This window comes from Columba livia, chromosome 4 (assembly GCF_036013475.1).
Source record: "Columba livia isolate bColLiv1 breed racing homer chromosome 4, bColLiv1.pat.W.v2, whole genome shotgun sequence".
NCBI classification, from domain to species: domain Eukaryota; kingdom Metazoa; phylum Chordata; class Aves; order Columbiformes; family Columbidae; genus Columba; species Columba livia.
The window spans coordinates 56,258,814-56,277,911 of NC_088605.1; the positions used below are offsets into that span (position 1 = coordinate 56,258,814).

Below are 19,098 nucleotides of genomic sequence, written 5' to 3' on the forward strand. Positions count from 1 at the left end.
CATGAGGACATGGCCTAATATTCTGTTGAGAAATCCTAATTTTCTCAGTTTCTCAGAATTCAAGGAATTTTACTTCAAATGCAGCAGTAGAAAGAGTATTGTTCTTTAGCAAAAAGTCTTGGGCAGATTGCAGAAATCTGTTAAATATTAATTCCATTAAGGCTGAATATTCAACTAATATTAATTGCAATGCTATGTAAAAATAATTTCATTAATTTATTAAAAAGAGATGCAATTAAAAGTATAGAATCTTGTAAGTATTTTAAATAATACAGGGAAGCTTATAATAATTTAACTGTATATTTGACAGTAATATAGATACAAAATTGAGAGGAAAATATCATATATATACTTATATGCATATATTAGTGTGTATGTTACAACCCCATACCCCATATCTATCTATCTATCTATCTATCTACAAACATGACTGGTGAATCAGGAAATAAAACAGAAAATAAGCTGGCCTTGGACAGTTGGCCTACAGATGTCCTATCTGCACTTGTCCAGATTACTCCTCTTCTGAATTCCTGCATTCATGTGCACAAACCTGTTCACACCTCCATCTCCCAGTATGCGGATTTTAGCAGCAAGGAATTGTGACTGGGATATGTATTGATCCAGACTGATGCCTGATCTGGAGATTTGGGGAAGCTGGTTACTGGCACATAGTGTAGAATGATAAATTAGCAAGGTAGTACAGATGCAGTGGCTATGTGCTCACTGAATATGATTAGAGACAGTGAATAATTAAGAATATTGGTAAAGAATTATGGTGCCTGTTCTCCATTTGCTGGACAGTTTTTTAAGAGAAACAAAGCTTTTCAAATTATGTTTTTCTTGCTCAATATTTCTCTCTATCCTTTTTCATGTGACCTATCAGCCCTGTGGATGTTCAGCAGAAAGGATAAAGGCAGTTACATGAGTAGGAAGGGAGAGAGAACTCAGTATAATTTTTTTTTTTTTTCTCTCATATATGGCTTTTCTTGTGGTATATTTCCCCTCAAGAACATTAACAGGGTGAAAACAACATTTGGGCTACTGAGAATACGTATTAATAGCAATATACTGCGTGCTCCCTATCTTCATTAGTTCAAGACAGATAGCATTTGAATGTAAAATATCACTCAATATCACTTCCAAAGAATGGATATACAAGATGAGCAATGTAGTATTTCTTTCAATGATCTTAACATGAAGTTCAATGCATCAGATGGGATTATGGCTTAAATGGTCAGAGGTATTCAGTTTTCTCATTCTGCATGTTAGAGGGCTCAAGAGAAAGCTCTGTGGGATGGCTACTCTGCTTTTCCTAACTGGATATGTATGTGGTGCTCTGCAAAAATACACTATCTCTCACCCCTGATTGGAGAGTGCAGCCACTGAGGGGAAAGACTCACTGTTCATATCCAAGTTGGGACTAGGTATTAAACTTTGTATTAAAGGTGTTTGATGGGAACTTGAATGCCCATCTGCGAGAGCAGCAAGTGAATGCAGACCTCATCCACCACATGGGCATTTTGCCTGCCCACACGATCTGGGCCATCAACAAGTGTGTTTATGCTCTGCTGAGAGGCTGGCACATTCTGTATTGACAACCAATAATGAAACCATACTGGGTCCACACCCAGTCCTGCCTCTTTGCTGCAGTCCAGAGGTAGGACCTTTGTGTGCTGTGATGACAGAAGGCTCAAAGACCCTACTAGTCTGACAGGCTGCTCCATACAGATACCAGGCTTGATCCTGTGGTTTTGGATGTCAGGGAAAGGTTCCATTAAGTTTCATGGGCTTATGAAAAAAGCTCCTCTATTTCATGCTGTTTTAAGTGGTTTTTCAAATGAAGATTTAGATACCTGACTGTCCAGTCTCAGATATTGTATTAAAAGATTGGCTCAGGACTTTCTTTCAGTGCTTCTTGTTCTTTTTTTCTAGGAAGACCAGTTGATATGACAAAAATCAATCACCATTTCAAGGTTCCTGGCACACGTATGTAAAGATGAATCACTTTCTGTCATGCTTCTATTATTGCAATTACATGATGAAAAGGAGAATGCAATCCAAAATACAGGAGCCCCAAATCTTGAAATGCAAATGCCCTTTCAAATGAACCTTCTACCCACATGGAGAGAAAAGATCCACGTTTAGATTCACAGTATGTAGCTTGGCTCTGATTTTATGTATGAGAAAGCTTACTGTAAGACCAAAATCAAATTATCTCTGTGTTCAGAAAATAGTTACCATTAAATTAATCTCTGCACTGACTAATTTCATTTTCCAATTTTTGCATAGTTTATCTTAGCTAATGAAGAATCTTGACACAACAGATCATGTTGCTCGGAAAGAAACTCAGCTTTACTGGCTTTAAAATAGTTCTCTTCAAAACAGTTCTGGGCAGAATGACATGAATGGAGTAACAAACCAGATGACTAGCTGCAAATCTGTATTAGAAAGCTTTATGTTGGTGTTAGGGTGTCAGGGTTGCATTTTCAAAGAAGTGCGAAGAGCATGAGAAAGGCTCTGTTTTGTGAATATTTAATTCCCAATGAATAAAAAATAGCATAAGAAAGGAAGTGACTCTTTTTCATTGTTTCAGACTGCATGTTAATGTCAGTGTATTCAAGTGCATTTACAACATGGTTTATTCTAAAAGTACCAATTTATTTGTACTGCAGCATTATTTCAGCAGTTTTGTTTCAGGCTGCTATTTTTGTGTCAGGGAATCTGAATCAGGAACCTTGTGAACTCTGAGATTTTTCTACTAATTTACACAGGATTTTCTTTTTCTATTTCCTTCATGATTGTTCCAAGTGTTCTTATTTGATTTTATTCTCCTGAAGATTAGCCCTCAATATTACAAATGTATTCACTGGGACTGGTGTATAAGGCTGCTGGGGCAAAATACCACTTGGGTGACACTACTTACTTTTTGGACTAGATGATCTCTAAAGGTCCCTTCCAACCTAAACTATTCTATGAGTGAAAGGTACTCCTAGGACAAAGTGTCAGGAGAAGTAATTAAAACTTTCTGTCACACGGTACCCAAAGTATGTCTGACATGCCATTTTGAAACTCATGAAACCACTTTAAAGACAACTTATTGACTGTGACCATGCTCAGAAGAGTTAACTGCTTGTTACAGCTCCCATGTGTCATCCCACAAATCTTGAAAGACCAGGGGGTCCTACAGTTGTACCTGCAGGAGCCAAAATGCTCCCCTGCTTCTGCTGTCACTCCTTCTGTGGCAGTCTTCTCCAAATGCCATTCGTCTCCTGTGCAGATGAGGCATCAGGTCCTAGGGACCCTATGTTTTCGTTTGCAGCTTTCCCTCTGAAGTACCCAGCATTAAGTGGTACCCTTCAAACAAAACTCAGGACATCTTGCTCACTCCCATTCAAATCTCAGCTCTTCAGCAATCTGACGTTTTGGTACTTTGTATCTGATAAATTTCTTCTTGGAAAACTGAATTCAGGATCACACACTCAGATCTTGTTCAGCCTTTCCAAATGAAGTCAATTATCTCCCATGTGTTAACTAGATGATTAAGTAGCTAGTCCACAATTAATTTTACCCTGAAAACAATAGGGATTATATTCTCTGAAGAAAAATCTGAGGAGTTTTACTTAAACTTAGTTGTGAGGAATGGCTGGTACAGTGAGAATGTGAATTTTTATTTATTGTATTACATATATATTATATTACAAAGGATGTATTCCAACAACAGTGTATTCCAACAACAGTGTTATTATTACTACCCGCTGCTGGTCTTCCAGACAGATGGGGAGGAAGCTGCTTCCCATAGTCTGAGGGGAAAGAAGAACGATTTCAAGGTCTTGGGAAGGATGGTGAAAGACTCAGGGGCTCAAGTGATCTTCTCTTCACTCCTTCCATCTTCAAGGGATGATGTGGGATGGAATAGGAAAATTCAGTCTCTAAATGGTTTGCTCCAAGACTGGTGCTACAGGCAGGGCTTTGGATTTTTTGATAATGATTGGTTTTATAAGACACCAGTCCGGACAGTGTCACGCGGGAAAGGTTTATCTCACAGGGGCAAAAGGATGCTGGGGCAGGAATTAGCTGGGCTCATTTGGAAAGCTTTAAACTAGGCTCGAAGGGGGATGGTGTTGTAGCTGGGCTTGTCCCAGTGGGGCAGCATTCTAAAACTGATGAGGACCGGGTGGCCTCCTATGCCCCTAGGGAGAAACTGGTGTGCTCAGTTCGCTCCCTGAAATGCCTGTACACCAATGCACGCAGCATGGGGAATAAGCAGGAGGAGTTAGAATCCTATGATCGGTCGGGAGATTATGATCTGGTGGCAATTACAGAAACATGGTGGGACAGTTCACATAACGGGAGTGGGGTCATGGATGGCTATGCCCTTTTCAGGAAAGACAGGCCAGCCAGGCGTGGTGGTGGAGTTGCTCTCTATGTGAGAGAGCAACTACAATGTACTAAATTCTGCCCAGGAGTGCATGACGAGCGAGTTGAGAGTGTATGGGTCAGGATCAAGGGGCAGGCTGGCAGGGGTGACACTGTTGTGGGCGTCTGTTACAGGCCACCAGATCAGGCTGAGGAAGTTGATGAGGCCTTCTATGGGCAGCTTAGAGTGGCCTCACAGTCACAGGCCCTGGTTGTTGTGGGGGATTTTAACTTCCCTGATGTTTGCTAGAAGAACCATTCAGCCAGCCAGCCACAGTCCAGGAGGTTCCTCCAGTGCATTGATGATAACTTACTCATGCAGATGATGGAGGAGCCGACTAGGAGAGGTGCACTGCTGGATCTCATCCTCACTAACAAGGAGGGTCTGGCCGAAGCAGTAAAGGTTGAGGGCTGCCTGGGTTGCAGTGACCACGAGATGGTGGAGTTCAGCATCTTGTGTGGCAGGAACAGAATAGCAAGTAGAATTGCAACCCTGGACTTTAGCAGGGCTAACTTTGACCTTTTCAAGCAATTGCTGGGGAAAATCCCATGGGCAAGACTGCTTGAAGGAAAAGGGGCCCAAGATAGCTGGATTGCATTCAGAGATTGCTTCTTCCATGCTCAGGATCAGAGCATCCCCACACGAAGAAAGTCAAGGTGGGGAGCCAGGAGGCCTGCATGGTTGAATAGGGATCTGTTGGGTATGCTCAAGCAGAAGAGGAGAGTTTACAGGTCATGGAAGCAGGGGCTGGCCACTTCGCAGGAATATAAGGCTGCTGTTAGAGGATGTAGGAAGGCAGCTAGGATAGCCAAGGCCTCCTTAGAATTACAGCAAAAAGAACTTTTACAAATACATAGCAGATAAAACTAATACCAGAGGCAATGTAGGCCCATTGATGAACGGGGTGGGTGCCCTGGTGGCAGAAGATACAGAGAAGGCAGAATTACTGAATGCCTTCTTTGTCTCTGTCTACTCTGCTGGAGGCTGTCCTGGGGAGCCCTGTACCCGTGAGACCCCGGATGAAGCCAGGTCAATGGAGCAGTTTGCTTCAGTCGATGAGGACTGGGTTAGGGAGCAATTAAATAGTCTGGACATCCATAAATTCATGGGTCCAGGTGGGATGCATCCGCAGGTGCTGAGGGAGCTGGCTGAAGTCATTGCTGGACTGCTGGACTGCTCCATCATCTTTGCCAAGTCTTGGGAAATGGGGGAGGTGCCCGAGGATTGGAGGAAAGCAAATGTGACTCCAGTCTTCAAAAAGGGCAAGAAGGAGGACCCGGGTAATTATAGACCAGTCAGCCTCACCTCTGTCCCTGGGAAAGTAATGGAACAGCTTATCCTTGGTGTCATCTCAAGGCGTATCAAGGATAAGAGGGTTATTAGGGGCAGTCAGCATGGCTTTACCAAGGGTAAGACATGCTTGACCAACCTCATAGCCTTTTATGAGAATGTAACAAGGTGGATGGATGATGGCAGAGCAGTGGATGTGGTCTACCTTGACTTCAGTAAAGCCTTTGACACAGTCTCCCACAGCATCCTCACAGCTAAGTTGAGGAGGTGTGGTCTAGACAATAGAGTAGTGAGGTGGGTTGCAAACTGGCTTAAGGAGAGAAGCCAGAGAGTGGTAGTCAATGGTGCAGAGTCTAGTTGGAGGCCAGTATCTAGTGGAGTGCCTCAGGGGTCGGTACTGGGGCCAATATTATTCAATATATTCATTAACGATTTAGACGAGGGAGTAGAGTGTACTATCAGCAAGTTTGCTGATGACACTAAGCTGGGAGGGGTGGCTGACACGTCAGGAGGCTGTGCTGCCATCCAGCGGGACCTGGACAGGCTGGAGAGTTGAGCGGGGAATAACCTAATGAAATTTAACAAGGGAAAGTGTAGAGTCCTGCATCTGGGCAGGAACAATCCCAGGTTCCAGTATAGTTTGGGAAATTACATATTAGAGAGCAGTGTAGGGGAAAGGGACCTGGGGGTCCTGGTGGACAACAGGATGACCATGAGCCAGCACTGTGCCCTTGTGGCCAGAAAGGCCAATGGCATCCTGGGGTGTATTAGAAGGGGGGTGGTTAGTAGATCGAGAGAGGTCCTCCTTCCCCTCTACTCCGCCCTGGTGAGACCACATCTGGAATATTGTGCCCAGTTCTGGGCCCCTCAGTTCAAGAAGGACAGGGAACTGCTGGAGAAGGTCCAGCGTAGGGCAACGAAGATGATTAAGGGAGTGGAGCACCTCCCTTATGAAGAAAGGCTGAGGGAGCTGGGTCTCTTTAGTTTGGAGAAGAGGAGACTAGGGGGGGGACCTTATTAATGTTTATAAACATATAAAGGGTGAGTGCCATGAGGATGGAGCCAGGCTCTTCTCGGTGGCAAACAATGATAGGACAAGGGGTAATGGGATCAAGCTGGAACACAAGAGGTTCCGCTTAAATTTGAGAAAAAACTTCTTCTCAGTGAGGGTGACAGAGCACTGGAACAGGCTGCCCAGGGAGGTTGTGGAGTCTCCTTCTCTGGAGACATTCAAAACCCGCCTGGACATGTTCCTGTGCGACCTCACCTAGGCGTTCCTGCTCCAGCAGGGGGATTGGACTAGATGATCTTTTGAGGTCCCTTCCAATCCCTAACATACTGTGATACTGTGATACTGTGATTATACAGTAGAAATTGTGAGCAATAGCACTCTCAGAACCCAAAGATAATGTCTTCCCATCCTTCTACCAATGCTTATTAGCCCCACACCAACAAGACCACTCTTCATTGGCAAATGCAATTATCTCACTTGGCATCTGAGAAGCTTAAATACTAACCAGTCTGTGGCTTTTTATTTTCTCCTTAATACACAGAGGATTACCCTTGTGAAGGACTATATAAATAGAAATGTGATGGCTTTGCTTTAACCACACTGAGCCTGTATTTTTTTTTCCTGGCAACAGTGTTAATCGTCAGTGGTGCATTCATATTAAGTATGAATTCCCTCATGTACATCCCATTAAGGTTAATAGAATTTTAGTTTTACTGCTTAAGAAATTTCAAAGTGGATTAACTTTTGAGAAACATATAACCAGCCATAATGCACAATCCCATGTCAACATACATATACTCTAGCTAAGAAATGGGAAGTGCTCATGGAGACATGAAGTAGCTTCGTATTTGTCACGGTTTCTCTGTTACTCAACTACATGAGTTTTAAGAGCATCCCGTGACTTTATGTCACACACGTAACACTGTATGTATGTACAAATACTGCACATGACTGTGATTGTACGCTGTATAAACTATACCTTTCTTTCTATTTTCACATTTAAAAACTCCCACTTTGTGAATCTGAAATTGATTTAAAAATATAGTAGCACAGGCTACAACAGGGAAGTACAGGCTTCCTCTAACATTACTGTATTTGTCTCTCAGGAGCTTTCAGAGACTCAGGTCACTCCAGTTGCCTTTCTCCATGTGCTGTTACATTGAATTCCCTCACTTCAAAAGATGTGCTTAAGGTAGAGGAACCTTTTCTTCGTTGGAGGCAGGCAATGCTCCTGAACTCTTGGTCATTGGTGCTGCTCTGAAGTCAAGGTGAGGCTATGTCTCCATGTGCTGGCTGCCTTTCCCTTGCCCCTTTGAGGGGCAATGCCATTCCTTGTGGGTGAGGTTGTGAAAGGTTGTGCCCTCTCTTCACAACCCCTGATTTAGCTAAAAGAAACAGACAAAAGGTCCAAGTTTTCTAATGCTCACCCATTTCTGCATTTCTGCAAGCATTCTTTGCTTTTTTCCATTGTTCACATGCCTCTGTATATCTCACCTTTTATTTGTGTTGCTGATGTGATGAGTTGGGAAATCTGCCTATATATAACTGTAAATTGCAGCCAAGGCTCTGAAACAGCAGACTATCTGATTATTAGTTTTATTCAGGAGACTGACCAAAAATGTCATTACAGATTTCCATATTTATTGTCTCAAGAGAATTCCATATCCAATAAGGATGTGTTGGTTTTGTTGATTTTTTTCTTTACGTGCCAGCCCTGTAACTCTGCCTGCGGTCTGGAAGTCAAACTGTCACCTTTGCTTTTAGTGAATCTTATGCAACAGAAAGTTACGTTACAAGATTGATGCTAACTTGAGCCAGCACAAGACTGATGCTCCGTTGCTTCTGCAAAGAGCTGAAGTGAAAAAGATATAGAAAAACAAAACAAAACACACAAACACCCCCAAGAAATTATTTTTGTCATAAAAATAAGTAGTTATAATCCTAAGTAGTTACAGAACACCAGTGGTTCAAATATAAAATGGTGCATCTTCATAGTCTTTTTCAATGACTAGTCATGTTTTTCATGTTTAAGGGCAGTAAACAGATGCACTAGTATCCATCTAAACAGGCAAGATGACTTATATTTTTCTAATGCATGTAGTATCTTAAAATTGAAAAGCAACTTAAATATTATTTATTCATGTTAACAAGAATTAGCCAGGAAGCTCAAGAGAAGTGTCACTCAAGATTTCAGCCTATAGCTTGTTGTAAAAGAGTTCAGTATTATCCTAACTTTCAAGGTAAGGAAAGTGATTCAGATGACCAAGGCACTATGTCAGTACCACAGTCACTAAGTGTGTTAGAGGCATTTAACAAAAGCAAGGAACACTTGCAGAAATGGATGCATCAATGCCAATTCATTTAAATGATCTGGTTTAGACTTTGCTATTTTTTTTTTTTCCCACAGGAGAAATACTCTGTACCAGCATGTTGTTGCAATGTGTCGTTAAGAAGCTGGAAAGTGGCTGCCTCTGATGTGTGTTATACTTGTACAGCTTCATGTATGAACACTACAAGTTAATTTTTAGATAGCATGTATTTATCTTGGAGAGCTGGCTTATGGCAGCTTCGTGTTTATCTGCTCTGTAAGAATCTTGAGGAGTCATTGTGAAGGATACATTGTGTGGTCAGTTTTTTGTCAGTTTAGCAACATGCTGGTGATTGATTATTCTTAAATGAAATACTTCTGGCATAGTTTCCTGTACTGGCCCATTACCCAGTCCCACTTCTGACACAACCCAGTGCTGATGAGACTTCGAGAAGCTGTAACTTCTCTATCCAACAAGGAGAGTTTTGGTGAAAAAGTTTCCATGTATGAAACCCGAAGTGACCAAGTGCACCACGAAGAGGAAGAAATATTTTTTCACCTGACCCTTCTTATTTGGACTGTTATCTAAACTATCAAAGGTCTGTATGTTTTCTATACTTGAGCAGAATAGGTAATAGCAATGTTTAAATATGTGTATTATTTAGATCTTTATTTGGTAATGGATTATTTTATACAATTCAGCTCTATGGATATGGGTTTATTTTCCACAGATTCTGCCAAGAGAATTTCCATTCTGGGGCTTCCTGCTTATTTCTTCCAGCTGCTTCTTTTTCTTATCCCTTCTGTTGTTATTCTCCTCCTGTCTCCTTGTTTTCACTACTGACGAAGGAGAGGCTTGGTTAGGCTTTGAAATTATAATATAAATGCTCTTGGCAATTGTTTATTTCTATATGCTTTATAATTATTCTCTAGTGGTTCCAATTGTATTTTCCAGTTGGAGACCATCACTGGGGACTGCATTGCTCCAACAGAATATTAAAGGTGCAAACAATCTTTTAACAGGATACATAAGGAACATGTTCGACATTGAGAGGTAGCAGGAACAGCACAATGGCCAAAATGGCATTGGCTGTGTTGACCAGAAGGATGCAGGAAGGAAAACTCCTTAAACTTCATTGCCTGACTAGCCCCTAACCTAGCCTACAAAGTTTCTCTGCAACACAAAGCCTCCTGCCAATCCTACCCTGCAATTCACCGTCAGCAATAATGGGATTGGTGGGATTTGTTGACCCAGCTGTCTTCAATGCTGTGGTACTGGTTAAATGCACAAAATAGGGGGGTGCATGAATGTGTCTGTGTACATCATTTGAATCCTCTATTGCATTAATGACAGTTTAAAAAGAAAAGAGATGTTTGACATATGTGGCAGTCATTTGACTTCCTGTTACTCTGATGGCATCAATCCTAATCTTGTCAGAAGCGAATTGGTTCTCCTTCCTGCAAAAATAACAACTGATGTGGAGGCAGCAAAGTGCTGAACAAAGTCCTTTGTTTGTTTGTTTGTTTCTCTCTGTGTTTGTTTTCTCTACTATTGGAACATATTAGAAAGCATCCTGCTCTTGTTATTTCTTTTGAATAGTCTATTTTCTGTAGAAAGTAATATCCACATGGTAAACTCCTATTCATCAAAATTGTGCCAAATATGTGCCATTTTACAGCTAAATATATGCTATTTTATTTTACTTTAAAGCAAGCCAAAGTACATACCAAGAACATAACTCTGGATGGTGTTGGTCCTATTTTCAAATGAGTATTTACTGTGTGAGGCACTTCTGTGCAACAGGCTGAGTTGGTAAGGGGCTGCTTTATGAATGCAGTACAGAAAGCAGTATTTCTTCCTCCTCTTCCTGTAAAAGTATGTATTTTTCTACTTTTTTGTGAAGCCTGTGAAGCATGACCTTGTGTGCCTGATGCAGTCATACCTGGCTCCCTAGCACTCCCCTTTCACCTGCATTTTAAGACTGTATCTCCAGGGGACATTAAGATTATGAAAAAGTGTTAGGTTGGGGGAAACTAGAGTGTTACTACCTAGGAGCTTCTGTCTCAGCTCTTATATCCGTATGTAGGTATGACTGGCTGATGTACAGAGTTGTATTTTTGTCCTATCTTTCTACCCTCTTATGTGTGCTAATAAGTCTTTCCTCTTGTAGTGTGCTGGTGATATTTTTCTTCCTTGGTTTTGTCAGGACGAGAAAAATGTCTGAAACAAGCTCTCCTGTTCCTCTACTGTACACCAAAACATGACCCCCAGCTCAGGCTAGAATAAATAAAATGGGGAGATTCCTGAAGTTACAGGACCACATGGTAAATATCTTTGTTTTCCATTATTTCCTTCATGTTGAAGACTTATTTTACTAGCATATATAAATACATGTGGAAATCCAGCAGTTTACATATTTTTTGACCATTTTAAAAAACATATGTATCAACTTGCATATGATAGGTTGAGTCAGCATACAGTGTACATAATGGATTCAAAGATCAAAACAGTATGACACAGTCAACTGGTAAGAAAAATGTGAAATGGTACCAACCTGTAACCTTCCTAAGGCAACATGTAAGTCAGAGGGTTTATTTTTTTAGATCTTTTTTCTTTAACCTGTACAAGGGACAAATCTTTATTCTGAAAGTCTTCCTATAAATGGAGAGGCAATATCCTTGTTTAAAAAATCTGTAAATATTTCAGAATTTGGGCCTGAAAGAGTATATTACACCTCTATTTTTTCTTGATGGGTGCAGCAGTACCTCTGTCCCTGAAACTGACCCTAAATCAGTTGTGCAATGTGGAGGCAAGTATTGAGGACTGCAGGCAGGGCTCATTTCTTTTGCCCTGTAAGCACGACTGACAACCAACACAAGAAATTTGTTCAAGGTTATTATTTTCAGAGTTTTCTTCCCCATTGCTGCACAGGCACACCAGCAGCTGGTTCAGCATCCAGCCCACCTGGGGAGGTGAGAGGCAATGGGGACCCTCTAAGATAGATATGCTGCTTGAGGGGAAGTATCTGTCCATTGCCAGCTGATGTCCTTTAGGAGTTCCCAACTGTCCAACCCTATCTGTGCGTGCCCCTTCTGCCAAAATAAGGTGCTTAAGCATTTCTGAGATTAAAAATGACCTACAATGTTATCAGTTAACCACCCTCCTGCTAATTAGTTTAGAGGCCATAAGCATGTTGCGTACGAACAACTGATGCTGTGGCTTTGAGGGTAACCTGGGCACAGAGGAACATTTGGAGAAGAGTTAAAATGTTTACTGCTGCTTCATGGATTCTGCTCACTTTCTCTCAAAGGAAACAGTAGGGTAATTGGAAAGCTGTCATCCTTTTTAACACAAATGTAAAGAATAGTTTTCAGAATGGATGATGCTGCAGAACTTATACTCTGGCTCTGTCCAGCTACTAGAAGGAAGGTACACATTTCTCCTTGCCTGTTTCAGTCTTTTTCAATATTTTGAATACTAATATTGAATATCATTATCTATTATTTTTATTATTGACTAGAATTTCCTATTGTTATATTTCTGGGTTTTTTTTAAAAAATTGTTCTGCTGTGCCCTTGACCTTGTAAATAATGCCTTCGAACAGCAAACACCAGCTAGTGCACATCCATCATCTCTCATCCCTGCCAGACCTTTAGGTGTGGTTCACTGCTGGTTCCTCCACTGCTCCACTTGCCTTAGCACCTAAGTACAATACCGTATCAAGGACTGAACCCTGTTTTGTGTTTGCCTGAGCCAGCTGTAGCCCACAGTAGGCTGGTCACCTCCCTCTGCCTTGTTGAGCTGTATTCATCCCAGCTGTGAATACATCAGCATTCACTATTGCTTGTGTCATCCAGGTTACCCTTATCCAACTGTGATTGAGGAGGCAGCAGTCCCCACACCTCCATGGTGCCTGGCCTTGGGGACTGTTGCACTGCAGGGGTCACTGTGTTCCCTGGTGAATCCAAACCTTGCTGGCTTCTTTACAGTAAGTATAGTGACTTGCACTACCAATGAATGCAGCCGGGGTGTTTTTCTATGAAACTTACTACTTCTTTTTTTTATTATTATTTTTTTAATATATATTTCTTGATACCACTTGCTTTATATGCCTCTTTGGAGGACTGAACTTGTGTTTAGTGCCATGACAATATGTCACTCCAGATCTGCGAAAGACAGCGTAAGGTCAGTGAAGAGAAGCCTTCCCTTTCCAATAGCCGGTGTCTATATATAAATTGGCACTTGATGCTCATCAAAGAACAAGAAATATTGGATATGCTCTAAATGTCCATTGCATTTTTGAGCCAACTACCTGATGGAAGTCATCACTTATATGTAAATGAACTGTCAATGGCTTGCCTCTGTTGGCAGTCGCTGGACTGTGAAGGGTATGTCTTAATAAGAACCAAAGCTCTTCACAGACTTTGATTTACTGGAAATAAAATAGAAAAGTCCTCTGAGACTACAAAGGACACTTGTTTCAGATAAAATGTCTAGACAGTAGCAATATATTTGGGGCTTTTATTATAGCAAAACTGCAAATTAGAATAGAGTGCTGAGAAAGTTCCTATGACCCAGCTGAGTTCAAAAACACTGTTTCAGACTGATCCGTGAAACACACTCAAATTAAGTTCATGAGCCTTCAAAAGGGAAAGAAAAGATGTGCAAGGTCGATGTTCAGGTTTTGCTAGAACTCTAGAGCTTCCCAGTTTTTACATTCCCTCTGACAAGGAGAGATTTGCAATTCCGCCATGATTTAAATCATTTAAAGAAAACACAAATTGTGCATTGTGTTTCACTGCATTAGATAACAGTATGCTTTACAGTCCATTCTTGTATGATGGCCTTTTTCTTTGATTATTGAATATAAAACACAAAAGAAAGATTAATTCTGTGAAATGTTAGATTTTAGGGAAGAAAATCAGAATGAAACTGAAGCATGATTTAACTAAGACATGTCTGTCCCTTGTTTTAGGGAAGGCAAATCATACGGCATTTCTGATATGGAATTTTCAGAATGTCCAGTTCCTCTGAAAACTATCACTGTTAGTAAAATTGTTATTTTATTATTATCATTGCCAGTTTTTTATCATCCAGAATTTTTAAAAGATATACCAAATTGGAGAATACAAACCAGTTAGGATGAACCTGTACCTTTTATTGCAGTCTGTGTAACACAGGCTCAGTATTTTTGCACAAGAGAATTTACATGCCAAATATAAATACAGTATGTGAGAGTCTGGGTACTTAAGTTAGAATCTTGATTGCCTGCATGGCTAATGGAGATTCCAGAAGGCAACACAGTAAATCATCGATTATCAGCACCAGAGTGCTCTGAATCATCTTCTGTGTCGGCCCAGCTTTCCAGGAATTGTCCTGCACTCTTTGTGATTGCTTCTGTTTCCATCTGTACAGAGATCAAATGAAGACACATGGTGGTGCACCCTACCAGCGTTTCTTCCCAGTTGCCATCTTTGGTATCGGCAGCTCTGGCTTTGTAAGAAACACACCTGTCACTGATTTCCAGAGAATTAATGCACTGATAGCTTTCCACATGCCTGAAACAACAGCTCTTGGAGGTGTCAGCTGCCTGGGAATCCGTGACACATCACATTAGATAATTAAAAAAAAAAAAAAAAAAAAATTGATTTTGTTAGCTGTCAGTTTTTTCACAGTGCAGGTTTATGATGCTTGAGTAACTTGTCTGTGACATGGGTCTCAAAGCAGAAATTCATATGATGCTCTTAGTCTTTAAGTGTTGGTTTTGAGGTGGAAGGTCAAGATGAGATTCAGAAGACTGAATAATTCTTGCAGACCTGAATGAGATCATCCATTTGCTATTTCCATCCAAATATAAAACCAGAAAGAGTTTAAGAGGATCAAGTTGAGTTTGCAAGCAATCTGAAATCTTATCTCTTAGTGGTACAAAAGGCCCCTTCCAATTCACTAGACTACCAGTCCTGGAAGCTGAACAGTAGCAATTCTGTGCCCCTTTCAGTGTATAGAAGTCTAGATTCAGCTCGATCCTTATGTACTTGGGTAGTTTATTAAATGATCATGGTCCATGGTTTTAGTTCCCCTGTAAAATTAATATAAACCCTAAGGTTAAATAGTAAACATTGTCAGCATGATGACTGCTGTAGGTGTTCCAAAAATAAATTTTACTTGATAGTAACTGAATTTCTGTGTAGTCCAACAGATGAGTCATTAGATAATGTCCACAGAGGTCAATTTTATTTATACTTTCAGATTAGTATTCAATGTTTTATAAATCCAAGTGTATGCATAACAACAGACTGAATTCAATCCAAGAAATGTAAATGGATAATCATAATGTCTTTTGGGGCTTCCTAGTGATTCAATATTTGATACTCTGATCATAGCCATAGTGTACCATGTAATCTTTTATCCTGTCATTGGGCTGGTAAATACTGTTACAAATACAAAATTAACAGACTCAATCCCATACGTACAAGTATAATTTCATGCAAGTCATAGTAGATTGTTTGCAGGCTCCTCAACAAGGCTTTGTACCACATCCATCCAGGCATGCAGTCTTTCAAATATTTGAACAAGTCACTGTTGTCAGACAATATAGAATATGAAAAAAAATACATACAATTTTAGAAAAATTAGGCTAAAAACCACAAAGAAATCACATTTAGAATATTAAATGAGCAAAGGGCAATATTCCTACCTATGTCTTCCTTGTTTTGAAGTATGTGATTCAAACATTACCTGTTATCACAGAAATAATGAAAAGGGCTGTTTTACCACGAGCAGTACACTGCTGTAGTAGTTTCACTGCCTGAAGTATTATCTGGAACATCTACTTTACATTCAAGTAAGTGCTACATTTAGAACGTATTTTTATTCTACCTAAAGTATGTAGTGCATTAGACCTTAACGTACCCTCTAGCTACAGACATGGGCCCAGAAGATATGGGCTAAAAATAGGAATTACTCTAGAAGCAATAATTTGTTTGAAAGCCATAAACTGAATTCCCAAGCAGCAGTGAATGATTGTCCTCTCTGCTGGAGAGAAACCTCCTCAGCAGATCCTCTTTTGCAGTTTGCAAATTTGAAATTCGTACAAAAAAGAGTAATAGAAAAAGTTAGAAAAATTTGAACATGCCATTAATGCCTGCAGGAGGATGAAGTAGTGTTTGTGAATTCCTCTTAGCAATAGTTACTTTTCAGTGCTTTATTTTCTCCATTGGGAATAAGGTAATTATCAGTAAGAGTAGCAGTGAGGAAGAAAAATAAAATTGTTTATTATTGGACCAATTGAGCCCAGCAAGATGAAGGCCAAATTGTTTTTTGCTTGTCTGAGTTTGATTTTTAGTCAGTCTGGATGTGTTTTTTGTTTAGCAGAGAACTTCAGTGAGGAGTATGTTATTTTATAACTGAGGCCAATAGAAAGTCATTGGCATAATAAAACCCCAGATTTTACAATTTCAACGCAGCTGCTCCGTGACTTTTAAGCAACTGTGAAATCACATTGTTTAAACTGATGTCTGGATCCAGATTTTTTTCTTTTTTTCTTTTTTTTTTTTTTCTAGAGAAGTCACCAGAAATCCCTCAGATCAACAACTGGTGTTGCAGCCTAACCATTCTAGTGAGTGTTCACTAACCTCCAGTTAGAAATAACCACCAGGTCATCCTGTGTTATACTCAAATATGAAAATGAACATAATGTTACCAGTATCATCAATTAATTTGCTGTTACTAATTTACCAGGGGAAATAAATTCGTTTAATGAAAAACATAGTTCTTTGGCTGACACACTGATTACGTGCGGTGCCCTGAGCAAACTGGCATTTCCATTTTTTTTCAACTCTTTTATGACTTAAACTGCAGCAGTTGGTAGTATTTGAACGTACAGTTATACTGTGCTATCAAGAGTATATATACCCCATTTGTAAGAAGTATTGCTTGCTTCTCATGGACCAAATTATTCTGCAGTGAGAGGTGAATTCTGGACCTTGGCTGCAGTTGGGACCTTCCTATCCTGAACCTGTGATCACACAAACATCCATACAAGTGAATATTTATGCAAGTGATACCTAAGTTTTTGTTTGTTTGTTTTACCTGAAATTCCAACACCTAGGTAAACTTACTTGTTTAGCAGACTAGGACTCAAAGCTAGATTTTTAGATCTACAACACAAAACCTTGTATGTTGAATTTGAATAATTTTTCCTCCCACCTTACTGATAATGGTGTCTACATCTGATGGATTTCAAAGAAATAAGTGAGTCTGGAGGGTTCGACCTGGCACCTTGCATCTGCAGGTGTGTTACACCCCACTCTCACAGCTGCAGCTGAGGAAAGGGGGTGTTTGCAATAAAAAGGGGCTAGTGATGTGGGGAGGAGAGGTATGAAGCCAGCGGGTTTTGTGTGCTTGCCAGGAGAATGCTGACAAGGAGCAGCTTGTCTTCAGTAAGGGTCACTATTAAGTTACAGGGTAGGAGCTAATTCTTCTGGTGATTGACCCTTGGGACTGAGAAAACCAATAGGTCAAGAGTCCTGTAGAAAAATGGAAATCTAGTTCAGAGGTTTCTGTGTATTTTGTTTGGCTTTTGAGCTTCTTCAGAGCCTCAAAGAAGGATCCCAGCAGCTGCTGCTCTTAAGAAAAAAAAGAAAAAAGAAAAAAAGAAAAGAGCTAAAGAGCTATAGAGGAGGCTCTGGAGGAACAGGAAAGTGTGATAGAGCATTTGAATTGAAGACAACAAGACAACAAGTTTGTGATATATTTGAAAAAGGGCATACTCTTCAGAGTAGCCTAGAAAAAGGACTGCATACACCTTAATCAGTATTTTCTGGGATAAAAGTACTGAGGATATTATCAGGATGGTGTACATAAATCATATAAGCAACACAGTGGGTGAAAGTGGAAACTGGGAGCTCAAATAGAAGGGATTGTATAACAACTTTTTATCTGTTTCTTATTACTTCAAAATTAGTACCAATGAATAAAACTATCCTTTTCTTTTCAATAGTTTAACTCAGTTTATTGTATCTGATTCTAAAGGTCAAATCATTATATTTACACAAGTTTTACTCAAAGGTGGTTTGTACATGTCAGTGGAGTTATTCTAACTCTTATAGATGTAAAGAAAAATAATAGTTTATCCCAAAAAGGATTTTTGGTTTTTATGTCACAGCCCATGGAAAGCATGAGACAAAAGTTACATCCTGTGTTCTTTGGCAGGTAAGTAGCCTCACTGAAACAACTGTGCATCACTGGACCACCTCTCAAGTTTACCCTCATCTTAAAGTTAACACAGCCAAAAGGTTTTTACACAGTCGTCAGCCTCAGGTGTAGGCATTGTATATGACAACCCAGTGCTGTGGTGGACAGAAAAGATGTGTACTCTCTAGGTGTTATTCTTTTGCAGTATAAAGTATTTACAGAGTGTACATGGGAAAATCGATGAAGTGAGGCACATTTTAGATCTGAGTTGTATATGCACAGACATTCCTCTGGATGTAGGAGAGCCTTTTGCAGCTGTAGAGCCATCCTTGGCTTTCATTAATGATACCATTGCTCACTGACATTAATATGGTCATCAGAAGTGGTTAGTTATTCCTGTACCTGGATCTGAATGATGCCTTCTGCACACTGAGGAGAGAAGAGGGAAATTGTTATAATTTCCCCTGCATACAGTGCTCCTGCACAGCTGAAAGGAGACATCATTTAGCCTGCCGTGCATAAAAGGAGCAGGTTAGTGCATGAGATGTACTGGTTAAATAAAACCTCAAGTCAAGTCTGATATCTTTTTTAACATGCATACAAAAATAGTAACTCAGGGATTCAATTTCTTTGTTGTTTTTCCACTGCATAACGAAAACAAGAAGTACATCTGTTGCTAGTCTTTCTCACTCATTTCTTTATCATTTCAAATTAAGATGAATTGCTTATGCTTGTCCCTTGAACAATAACACTGCTCAAATATATAAACTGGGATCTCCTTGTGACAAGTTTTAATTGTGGGGTGAGTGAAGCTGGCATTTACCTAGAAAATTCAGACATGCAAAGTCTCTGGTGTCAGACTCTTGTCTACGCTG

General features: G+C 40.2%; 1 long non-coding RNA gene across 1 annotated transcript; it reads left to right on the top strand.

Annotated features, from left to right (window-relative positions):
* The first annotated feature begins 1,930 nt into the window (after positions 1-1,930).
* LOC135579381 (uncharacterized) lies at positions 1,931-18,807 on the top strand. Its single transcript, XR_010472368.1, has 5 exons — positions 1,931-1,986; positions 7,826-7,987; positions 9,127-9,626; positions 11,235-11,352; positions 12,886-18,807. It is a non-coding gene; the product is annotated as an uncharacterized LOC135579381 (long non-coding RNA).
* Positions 18,808-19,098: the final 291 nt, after the last annotated feature.